Source organism: Eucyclogobius newberryi, unplaced genomic scaffold, assembly GCF_026437365.1.
Source record: "Eucyclogobius newberryi isolate DKJ021-1_F unplaced genomic scaffold, fEucNew1.0.hap1 SCAF_5, whole genome shotgun sequence".
Taxonomy (NCBI): Eukaryota; Metazoa; Chordata; class Actinopteri; order Gobiiformes; family Gobiidae; genus Eucyclogobius; species Eucyclogobius newberryi.
The window spans coordinates 24,275,132-24,288,029 of NW_027316167.1; the positions used below are offsets into that span (position 1 = coordinate 24,275,132).

A 12,898-nucleotide genomic window follows, 5' to 3' on the forward strand; every position below is an offset into this window, starting at 1 on the left:
TGCATCAGGATACCACTCTGTCTCTTCTGAGGGGAAAGCCATGAGAAGCAAATTAAATCGTTGTTTTGGCAAATCAGTGAGCAAGGATTGAATGTAGCCTACCCCAAAAGGCACATTTTAATATGCTCAAAATATTTAATAAATGTATCTCAAGACTGATTCAGTGAAAGTATTTGCAGAATACATGAAATATTCATGGTTATATGTTTTGATAATGCTATGCCATCTGTGTGATTAAAGGACAATAGAGTTTTAATGATAATAGGCGTGGCATGTTTCTCTAATAGAGGGAGTAGTTTGTGTTTCCAACGTGAGAGTATATTCAAATGTAGATAATGCTAAAATGGCAAGCTTATGTGAAACTACCGTCAGTAAACGGTAATTTATTAAAAAAACAAATAAACTGGGATGGATAGAATGTAAATTCAGGTCAATCTTAATTTGGGGTTAATCCCTTAGACAGAGATGCATAATTCTCTATCTCTGGTTGTTGCTCAGACTCAATCACTTGTGCGTGCTGATGCTACCTCGAGTTATGTCAAATACAACACTCCTTCACATACAAGGTCAGAAATCTCATTTAAAGAAGCCTGTTGCTCAGATGCCACTTTCACACACTAATTATCAACTAAAATAAAACGGCATAAGACTTTTAACAAGGTTTTAGTTTCTCCTAAACGTTGACGCGACATAATGGATAATTCACTGTTGTTTTTTATCGACTAACGACTAAAGGGGAAATAAATAGGACTTGCCCCAGACCAGCCGAGTTGCTAAGTGATCGATCGCATGAGCATTGTACGTCGCGTGTACTTGTTCATGTTGTGGTTAATCCCATTACTTCTCAACAGGGTGTAACACAGAATTCTAGGCCCTGGGCATCTTCGTGAGTTTGTGTGTGCTCTATGCTTCTCAATGTGTCCCTCACACCAAACTGTAAGCAAATAATGTTTCCAAGTGTGTCTCATTTAGTTTGATGCATAAATGTACAACAAAAGTGCGTGTGTTTGACTTCCAGCTGCAGTGACATGCTCTTAAGAGGCGTGGTCGTGTGAATGCGTGAGCTGCTTGTGTACTGTATGGATCGGTCCTACATTGCTCGTCCACTCTCCTGTCAGCGCTCCTAATTACTGCTGGGTTTCCAGAGCCTGGGAACCCTGCCACTGTGTTGACTTTAGCTGTGGCCCCTTCCCAACAGGCCATGGTTGTGTTATTGTAAGCTCAGGAAGATGCAGCTTTACTGGAACTTGCCAAAACAGCCAGATATGATCAAAGTGAACAAACCCATCTTTTATTTAATGCACTGAGAAAGCATTGAACATGTGCCTCAGAAGCATTAAACTATGACAAACAACTCAATAATCATTATAGAGCCAAGTCATGCTAATATGTTTGGTATATTGATAATAAATTAATAAACTGCTCAAATTGAAAACACGTATGACTTGTTTGTTTATAATTTGAGATTTGGAATGTTTGATGGATGACTATAATTTAACTACAAACCATTTTAATTTGGTAACTTTTATTACAGCTTTAAAGGTGCACAATGTAACTTACTTTACTTGGGTCGTTCCACAGTTATATCTATCTTTCAATAATCCTATTAAAGGTGTTTTTTAATGCAAACCCTGTAACTTGGCTTGATACCACCTCCTTGTCTCTGGAGATCAATGGTGGAGAGTGCGGCCTAGTAACGCTCCAGGTACATTTCAGAGCCCCACTCCGACCCTGATGGAAATACATCAGTTTAAGTTTAATGCTATCCATAGGTGAATTGGTAGCTTTGTTTTCATGGCAATTAACATTTTTTGAGTGGTGAAAAGTGCTCAAAGTGCTTCCTATGCTCAGGAACCTAAATTATGCAGTAGAAGTTTTCCAGGCAAAGCACTAAAATCTCTATTGAGACAATCAGGTTATAAACCCTCTACCCGAAAAGTTACATATTGCACCTTTCAAAAACTATGAACATTTGTTTATTCAATACCTCAAGGGCCCATAACATGAAATAATTTTCCATTTATGGTAGTGTTCCAGTCCTTATGATTAAGAATGAGGCTCTTGTGTATTTGTGGACAGGCCAGTGCTCAGGAGATGGATGAAGCGTGCACACTCAGCACTTCATCAGAGAGAGTTAAAGGGACAGAAGTCAAAAATCTATTGTTCAATGAGTTACTGAGTCTGGACTGAACAAGTCACATCAACACAATGAAATCAATGAGTGGCAATGGTCACCTTGCCACAACATAGTGACCTCTGTTTTATCCAGTCACAACTGTGATGTGTTTATCCTTTGACCTGTGGTGTTTGTGCCCTGTCCTGCCCCCTGACTCTGGCACACTGTTGCATTTAATCTCAAAGAAAACTTTTATCTGGATTTGAGATTGCAGGTTTGCCCTAGTTTACAGACTGCTCATTTATCTGATGGGAGATGTGAGGATTAAAAAGCAAGTAAGGCACGCAATGAGAGCTTTAACATTTGCATTGCGCTTTATAAACATTTAAAACAAAACAAAAAATGTTTAAATAAACATAGCCAAATTGATTAAATTAAAATTAAAATCTGCTGCTTGTCAAGTTGAAATGTCTCTATAAAAGCAGTTTTGAACAGAAGTCAGTTGACCTGTTTCTGTTATCAAGGCATTTAGAGCAATGTTGCAGTTTACATTGAACAACATATAAAATGATGAACTGCATGTTTTTATAAAAAAAAAAATAATTAAACAAATGATTGACAAGCTTGAAAAAAACACAAAAATGTAACGTGTATTGCATATTCAATATTTTCTGATGTTATGTGCTGATGCAGGGGAAACCTCACTTGCTTCTCTTCACCGTTCTTGATGAGAGTGAAAATAATATGATTAAATCACTTTTCACTCCCATACACTGTACTTGTCATTTTAATTCACTCAACAGGACCCATGACTCCAAAATTTCACTTTGAATCCTCTGTGCGCCTAAACTGACACAACTTAACTTAACTTAATGAAGAATGCATTAAGAATAGCTGCATCCCTCCTGTCTGCTCTTTTTGAGAAGCAGAAGAGCAAGCCTGACCCTGAGCTGTCAGTCTTTTCCTGCTTTGCTCTTTCTCTCCCTTCTTTATCTTTCTTTAAGCGGTAAAACGGACAAGTGTGTTTGCAGCTTTTGTGGAGGATAAGAAAGGTCTTATTTCTCCCATTGTTTAGAGCTGGTTCACATCAAAAGCTGCAAAACCTGTCTTGAAACGTCACTGGTTTTCTAACATGTCCATCACTTGATTTTGACTCTGGCAAGGAAGCCAAGAGTGGGTGGGGTAGAAAAAGGACTGCATTAGGTTATGTGCAAAAACTTGTTAACCTATATGACACACATGTAATAGAAAATGCAGCAAATCAACATCTGGAACACATGTGAACACCACGGGGACTACTTATTTATAGTTACCGAGTCCGTTTGGCAGATGATTTATGAAACGTAGTGCCGTTACAATACGTCTTTGATTACACTTGTCTCCATATGTGCACATGCTGCATCCTCAGACGCAGACAAGCTCCGCATCCACACAGGTGCAAGTGCCATGACGACGGGGGGACGCGTTTCTCAGCACTAGAGCACATCTCTCATCAACATCTTGCGGAGGGATTCGTTAAAACGGTGTACAGTGTGAAGGCGATGCAGACACAAGGACACGTACACTCAAACCTTCCCCCACACACCCAAAAGCCCACCCCCCCTGCAAACCTACTGTTCCACACTAGCCCAATGATGTAATGCCCGGCCAGACCCCTCCCATACCCGATCCCCCTCCTCTCCCCCTCCTCTCTCCTCTCACACACCCTCCGTCGGCTCTTCTCATTGGTGGCTCCTGTCTGCATCTGCTGGTACAGCCCTTGAATCACACAGCGCTTCCTTCACACTTACAAATACACTACCAGGGGAATCCTTTTGCTTTACACCATCGGACCGTTGCAACAGCTGGATTTGTCATGGTAAGTCCTCTCCTCTCTGAACCTTATGGAAGCATGACATAAAAGCATGAGAGGGCTGTTGTATTTTGAGGGGTAGAAACGCCGGGAGGCAGTGCTGCAAGGAGAAGCACGCAGCTGAGCTGGAGTAATAGAGTGGCATGAGAATGGGCAGCTACTGGAGGTACCGGCCTTCTGTCCTGCACGCTGCTGTCAACTTACAGGTCCTGGCTTTGCAATGTCAACAAGGTGCTGGGAGCTATTCGGAGAGCAAGTGCGAGTTGAAAGATGTGTTTCTTCTGAGCTGCCTCTGTTACACAGACTATCAATGAGGAAAGCTAAATATGCTCCAGGGTGTTATATGGATGTGATGTTTCCATTTGAAATGGTGTGAGTTTGATGCTTTGAGATAAGGCAGCAGAGTGAAAATAAATGTGCACTCTTACTTTGGAAGCAGATGGATTGACAGACAGTGCTGGCTTTGACATTGTCTTTATGTCACTCTTCAAGCAATGGCCTGTCTCATTTTTGGTCATTTCACACCTGCCATATGCCACCCTTTAAACGTAAGTGCAGGACTGTGTATTTGAAAGCTTCTGTTGGAACTAGTAGTAACTTTCCCATCAGTTTAATGTGAATGTGTGTTCTCCATGTGCATCACCTGTCGTCACTTTCACAGTGTTCGCGATCCTTTAGCCACTTCAGACACACATTGACCTGCAACACTCCATAAAGTTTATATGAAGATTAAAAGTGTCGAGCCCTCGCATTGCTCTTACTTATTGAGCTTAAAGGTGCACTATCTTTTTTTCTGGTGGGGCAGTCCCCTAACAGCTGGTCTCCATGGAGATGTTTATGTTAATGTTCTTTTTTTACTTGAGTAATTAAATTAAAGTAATAACGTTTCCAAGGAGACAAGCAAATGTTACTTATCCGTCCATCAGAAAGGTCACCAGTGCAGTGGTCCCCAACCTTTTTTATCATAAGGTACAACATTTGATTTCTTTCAGCGAGGGGGGCGAGGCTGGTAACTAACAACGCTGAAAAATGCATAAAACCCATATTCACTGTTTACCTGGTTCATTTACCCTATATTTTCAGTAAATAAGGGACATATAGGCAGTGACATAGGGATAAAACACTTTAAAAGACACATCTAAATGGTGGTTGTGGAACCCTGGCATAGTGTAAAATAAAAAAAAAAAAAACAATGTTTGTCTTGTTCATTAGTAAAATTACATTATATCCAGTATAGGGAAAAGAAACCACTGCATAGGACGAAAGTCAAAAAGTGAAGTCCCTGGTCCATTTCTTTCCAAGTGGCCTTTGAGAAGCACGTCCCTCCAACCTTCTGCCTTTACTGTGTTGAAATGTGAATATTTTATATAGATGGCCTACTCTACATGTGGACCCTCTCATAACTAATTCATCCAGATGTTTTCCGCGACCAGAAAAAAGACTCTAGACATGATTCACTTTCTTTCTTTCCATTTCAACAGCACATTGTATTTCCATTCTTCAGCTGATTACTGCTTTCTACTCTTTTGACACATTGGAGAGGTCTTTAGAACTAACAAACATCCTACAAAATGTGGAAGAATGGCTTACTCTGACTGGAAACTACCTTATAATCTATACTATGTGTTCTTAACTGATAATCTTCATTGGACAGAGTTTTCCTTGCTGTTTTATTCTATAGTCTGGGAAAGGTTAATTATGATGTTGGCTCAACGATAAACTTGTATGGACAGAGAGGAGCAGATAGATTATACATTATTTTGGGGCATAAAAGTTTAGTGTTTCCTTTATTGACACAAACAGATGAAGTCAATATTTAAGTTATGTCCCAAGTGTTATAGTGATTTTTAATGATTTATTAATGATATATTTGATGGTTCAGTCAAGTCACATAAAGTCTGTTATTGTTTAACATTTATCTTTAGGCTTAAGAGAGAATTAAATGACCTGATGATTCTATTCCCCTGGTGGAGGGTCAAAGGGCAGGGACTGTTGTCTTGTCTGTTTGTGGAGCCCATATGGTAGGGCTTGGTGACATGACAAAATATATTATCACATTTTTCATTTTTTTTTTTTTTTTTTAATAAATAAATAATAATTTGATAATAATACAAATCAACATTTATATAGTGCTTTTTGGACATTCAGAGATGCTTTACAGTGCATTAATCATTCACTTCACACCCAATGGTGGTAAGATACTATTGTAGCCACAGCTGCCTCTATGCCAATAATTAGTTCTAGGCAAAATGGGTGAAGTGTCTTGCCTAAGGACACAACCACAGCTTCATTTAGCCGTCCCACTGTGACACCTGGTGTTCCAGTGGTCTCCCATCAAAGTACTAATAAAGCCCTGTCCTACTCAGCTTCCAAGCTCTGACGGTATCCGGCAGGGACAAGCAGGTATAGCAAAAACTCAAAATAATGCTCAGCCGAGTACGTGCAGTGAATTTGGATTCAAACATTTAATATTGATGGCATTTCAAGTATAAGCAAAGAATACCGTGGCCTGATTTTTCTTTATTACTCATAATTATTTGATTTGGCATAGAGTCACACTATAGCTAAAGATAATTATCTAACTCTATTCAATTAATCCAGTATCCCCATGTGCCTACAACACAGTGCTTTTTTTTTCTTTTTTGCTTTTGCCCTGCTTTGTTTCTGCTTTTGCTGTGTGCTCACTGTAAACACTGTTTTCTTAGTTAATCAAAGGTCATTCTTGCTTGATAGCTGAATGGATGTTTCCCATGTGCTCCAAACAGAGACACCACAAATATTTCTGACAATAAAACATGTGACGGGCCCTACTTATGGAAAACCAGACCAAGGGCAGCTGCTCTGGGCCTTTCATCCTACAAAAACAATCCTGCCCCATAAGTCTCCACCGCACTTGAACTGATACTATTTAGCAAATACACCCAGTAAAAGCTGTGAGTAGAACAAATATATACGTGAAAGTGACAGTTGTTTGATATAGACTAAACAGTGAGCACAAGGTTGACAGCAATAGCACGTTATGACAAATGACCCTTGCTAAGTGGAGTGTGATATTTCACCTCTAAATCATTATGTCGAAGCACCAGGCTACTACATATGCACTATGAATATTGAAGCATCCGTTCTTCTTTACAGGAAGTGGGGCAGTCTCAGTTTCCCCTTTTTGTGACACTATACTTGTAAACCATTCACCACTATTACTGAAATGAAAATCAGCTCTCGAGTCCGTCTTCTGGGTCCATCCTAAGCCTGGACAAATTTGCATCCAATGATTTTTTTCCCTGTATTTAGTATAAAACATATGTAGAGCAGTATTATACATTTTGTTGCACACCATAAAAGAAAAATGGCTAATTGGCATTTTTGAACCCTAGGTTTCTTATTGCGCTGATGGGGAGTAGGGGAAAACGGGAATTGCACTCAAGCCCCGAAAGCCGGACAATGCAGGACACACCCTTCTCATGCATCTCTTCTTTCTACTTTCTTTAATTGCCGGTTCCACAGTGTCATCAAGTCTTTTCTTTATTCACAAATCACAAGTACCCTATGGCACGTATGCTAACACCAAAAGAACATTTCCCAGGGCCCCTACAAAATAAAACCACAGGAATTGAGCTGTGCTAATGGCCGTATTGTGAAAAGATTTCAAAATGACAAGGCACTGACTGTGCACCAAAGACAAAAGGCTTCAATCCAGAACCACAGTGGGTTCAGCTGATATTAAACTATGCATTGGAAATGCACACCAGTCCAGAGGAGGCTTTTAGAACAATTCAAAAACATTGTAAATTAGTAAAGGTGCTGTAAGTATACAATAATAACAACATTTCCCTCAAAATGTGCAGCTCTGCACTGATTTCAGCCACAGTTTCAGACGTTTGCTAAAGATGTTCAGGTCACTCTGCAGTCAGCGGGAAGAGAGTTCCACCGGCTGGGCCTGAATCAGTTTACTTGAGATAATGGTTTGACATTAAATTTAAAAGAATAGCCTGGATGATGGGATTTGTATTACCTATTATTATTGGCATTTTTTTATTTGTCTTTTTTTGAGCCAATGAGAATTAAACAAACTTATTAAAGCTCCCAGTGCCTCCAACCCAAACCATGTAATCTAATATAGACACATATTGTTTAGCATTCCTTGTACACTTAGCATTCCTTTTTTAAAAACGCTTCTATCAGCAGATTCCATACAGACCACCGCCCAGAGTCAAAGTCACCTTATCCCCTTTCCTTCTCCATTATAATTGCCTTCAGAAGCTCTAGAACAGGGCACTGAATAATGTGGTCTGTTGGTGTACTCGGTTATAAAGTTAACCACTCAGGAAATGGTCGCAAATTTAAGAAAGCTCATTAATTCACTGCTGGTGCTTGAAGTGCTTCTGTGAATTGCCCACCCCCCTCATTTTTTCCACTGTGCAGCTGTGAGGGACCTTCACCTATGCCCCTCAGACTCCCGTGTCCCCAGAAAGGAGCCAGACAAAAGGAAATCTATGAATTGAGCGCACTCATAATGCAAACATCTTCATTTTAAGGACAGTCCCTCAGCGTCATGTCCCTCAGCGTCATGTCCCTCCAGCGCAGCCTCAGGGGGAGAAGCCAGAAACACATTAAGGTGCATTAATCTCATGTATCCTATAGGAGTCATATTAGCTCCACATGTCAGCCCTGCCCCCAGTACAGGAGCTGTCAATGCCGTGATATCAGTTTAATTTATTCTGCTCACTGTAAGTCGACTTTGTGCACTTTTACATTTTGGAGGAAATATTTGTTATAATCGGGTGCAATACAGTGGAACTTTGACTTCTATACTTTTTAAAACATAACTCCTTTTCGTTGTAATATTGATATATAGCGTACTATATTTTCTAATTACAGTTGGAAAAAACGTCACATATTGGATTGGGGTCGCGGGTTAAGTTTGCGCAACACACTAAAAAAGCATTTGGTTTTGTTTTTCCAGTACTTAGATTTGTCATCAGCGAAATGTCATCTTTTTGATGATTGAATGTGTCACACGAGAAGATAACAGGCAATTATTAAATAACATGTCCTGTTTAATTATTTTCTCTGTCATTTCACACACAGAACCCCTGCTGATGTTCCGGATTGGAAAAAGATGTCTGTCAGGGATGCAAAAACACCAGAATGAACATGAGGACGTTAGCAATTATAAGTAATGGTATTAAACCAATTACAACTTTATGATGCTTTAATCTTCTTGGTTTGGGTGTGTGAAGGCAGTTAATGGGTGGACCATGGACGATGAAACCTCAATAACCGCTACCTGCTGAGATTAAATATCATTTAAAAATATTAATAATTGAAAGATCCAAAACGCACTTTGACTCTTCCAGCCACACTCTTGGTTCAAAGTCTCATTCCTCGATTTCTCTGCAGCTCCAATAGAAAAAAATCACTTGGCTACTTGATTCACACCTTTTTATACAACCAATAACAAGAATAAATGAATGTTTAATGAATTCAATGTACTAATTTTACTGTCTTTTATGACATCATTATCTTCATAGGGTGTTGTTAAGTACACATGGACTATGACCTTTACACAAAAATCCAAACTATTGTTGACAGGTCTTTACAATGTGCAGAATGTTAAACAAGATTTATAACATTGCAAATAAAGCGTCACAGTGCAAACAGTCTATCGTTTACATATAAACAGCATTTCTGGGAAGAGAGAAATGGTTCTGTAGAATCTCAGAAAACAAAGACAGAATTTACATGCAAGCACAGGCGTCACTTGTTTGATATAGAAGTATCAGCGAGTCATCCGTGTCTGTGATTTATGACCGCCTTGTCAAAAAACCCTCCTACAATAATCTCCAGATGAAGTAAATGTGAAGCTTCCTGAGTGCGGAGTGCTGCATCAGTCCCAAAGTCGTGAATCATCATCAGAGTGAGGAGTGTTGGTCCCCTGGCACCTCTCATGTAGGTGTGAGTGGGATGACATTTTTGGGGCTGTCGGTGGCGGGACAGGGTAAGGGCACAGGGATGAGTCATAAGCTGCTGTTGGATCTCTTGCAGAGCGAGGAGACACCTGCACTGGGCTGCCATGGCCTCCATCACGTCCTGCCGGGCCGGCACAAGCCCCACAGTCATGAAGGGAGGCTGAGCTAAACCACTTCCGCCGTCCTCAGTGAATACAGAGTTGTTAGAAGGACGTTACACCTTTTATAAAGTCAATGCTGTTTAGAGTAAGTTTCACTGAGATGACAATGTTAACAACTATTTGACAGTAATTGCACTAAATGTGGGTGATTATGGGGGGAAAATTAGATCACAATTTTCTGGGAGCCATATCACAATTCATGTACATTTTGTAACTTTCCATTACTTTAAGAAATAGATAAAGTCATTTGTTTCTTCTGATAATTCACACTTCACTGTGATTGGTTGAATCCACCTGGTGTTTGAGTGAGTGAGAGCTGCATTAAATAAATAAATTGAAAATCACGATATAACCAAAACAGCAGATCGTCACCAGGATGAGATCTCGATTTCTATTGCCATATTGCCGCGCCCCACAGCACTCCAATCATTATTCACTCTCTTTTTGTGTTTTTACAGTGAATTCCCAATCTTTGCTTTATTTTTTGTTTTTTTTCCATACATTTTTTTTATTTCTAACTATTTTTACACTTGAACACAACACATACAGAGCTGCCAGGTGCAAACGACACTCCTCTTAATAGAATTTAACAGTATTTCTCAGCTATTTCCAGTGATGACAAACTTTTAATATAGCCTGAGAGCCGGCTTGTCAATGCTCTTTTGGCAGGAGTTTATTTTGGCAAATCCAATCCATACAACATATTTACTTTTATAATTCCCTTAAATCTGATCTACTCTTACCGAAAGAGTCTGTCATGTACTTAACCTCAATGTGGGCTCAGTGGGTGGTCATGACCTTAATGTGAACGACTTGTGATGAGTCCCACGTCTCCATCAAAAGTGAATGTCATTTAAGTGCAGTGATGATTAATGTGGTTTTGGAAAAAAAATATTCAATTCAGTCTATTTTTCTCATGGCCGTTCGTTTGTCTGTAAACTAAATCGCTCTGGGTGTTGCTACACATTTTTGTCTTGTTTCTCTGTGTCTCAGAAGCATCTTTTTTTTTTTCCAAAGTGTGAAGTAATCCAATAAAGCCCAGCAGGCAGGAGGCCACTTAATACCTCTCGCCCAGCTTTGCCCAAATCTGCAAAGCCATTTTGCGTCGTATGAAATATGTGCCTTCACTTTGCAATGTGAAGGCTAAATTGCATTCATTTCTAAAAAAAACTGAAATCAGCACATTTGCACATTTGCTATACGTCCCTCGTTTTGCTCTGTTGGATTGCACAACGCGCCCCTGTTGTTTTTAAGCCCAACTTTTGCAGAAGTTGGATGATTTTAATCGTCTCGCGCTAATCCTTGATTCAATTTGAGGGATTACGCCGAGCTCAGCAGATAAAGAAGAGCAACTTGATTTTTTTGGCTTTGCTCTCGCAGACAACCTGGTGGAAGTGTTTTTAGACAGACCGTCAGAAGAGAGACACTGCGTCTGATGCAAGTCTAGCTCCAGCTGTCACCCGCTCCTCCCGTCGGTGATATGAGGCACGGTAACCTATGTGGCGGGGTGACAACGTTTGGAAAAGGAAACGGTCGGCATTCAGGATGCAGCCTTGAGAGATGTGTCCTTGGCCAAACCTTTATGGCATGTCTTAGTCAAAACATATGACGAGCATTATCAAATTACAAAAACTTAACTTTGCAACATGAAAAGATAGCTGCTGGTTCAATGGTCCTGCTCTTTGACACATATGATAACAATGTGAGAAATCTGTTGTTTGGACTACTCTCCGAAGGACGGCTCGATCTGGCGCACATTCTGAAAATTCTTCGACATCCAAAAAAGAGATTACACGAGTGACTGCTTCTGCCGGCGTTCAGGTCGTCGCGTTAGTCCATAATCCTCGGTAATTCTCTTTGTGGTGGACGGTCTCAGTTGTCGGTCTTTGTTTAGTGGCAGCAGGGTACGGCTTTATGCAAAATGCGGCACAGGCGTGATGGTAAGGGCAGCAAAGCCGGACGTGGTCAAGTGTGTGCGGAAAGGATCATTTTCTTATTGTATTTCCTCCTCGTATCTGAGGTCTTCTCCCTGATGTGTCAGCGTTTTATCTGTATTATCTTTGTGACATGACACCGGCTGGGCCTGGACCACGATTAAAAGGTGTAAAGCAGCAACATTTGGATATGCAATACTTCTGCTACTTTGTTTTTCATTTAATCGTTGGAGTTGAAAAAAGTTGAATAAGGAGATATTAATGCACTTTTGTGATTAATTTTGCAGACTTTTCACATCTGTCTGGATAATCCTCAAATAACACATGACAGAAACATGTTTTAACACACAATATTGTCTGAATATCGTTATCGGGATGCTAAAAGAAAATATATCGAGATATTGATTTTTTTCAATATTGCCCACCCCTAGTTTTAGCTCATGATCTGAGCCTAAAGAGGTGATAGAAGCAGCACTGGGTGTAGTCTTTTTGTATTTACAGTATGGGCTGGTTATTCATGGAGGGAGGGCTTTCTATATACCACATACCGATTATTTTCTTCCGAGGGCCATATTCGAATCCAGGCTAGTAGCGGAGGGCTTGCGATCATTGGTGTGATTATTATTATTATTTAAATTAAGTATCAAATAAAATAACACTTTTCGGTCAAATATAGGCTATTGAATCTATTATTTAAATAATTTCATGTCATCTTTATTAAGGATACAAGTGCAGCCAGTTACAGACAGTTAAAAAATAGAAACTAAAATCTTTCTAAGGTCAAAAGATGTCGAGGGCCACATCTTGCCCCTGGGGCCACAGAAGCCCAGGTCTGCTCTAAAATAACTAACTCTACTCGCTAAGAA

General features: G+C 40.0%; 1 protein-coding gene across 1 annotated transcript in view; it reads left to right on the forward strand.

Moving 5' to 3' along the window:
• Positions 1–3,841: 3,841 nt before the first annotated feature.
• sema4ba (sema domain, immunoglobulin domain (Ig), transmembrane domain (TM) and short cytoplasmic domain, (semaphorin) 4Ba) overlaps positions 3,842–12,898 on the forward strand; it is a 45,853-nt gene continuing 36,796 nt past the window's right edge. The window contains exon 1 of the mRNA XM_072465899.1: positions 3,842–3,974. The gene's annotated coding sequence lies outside the window, so the exon portion shown is untranslated. The remainder of the gene's footprint in view (positions 3,975–12,898) is intronic.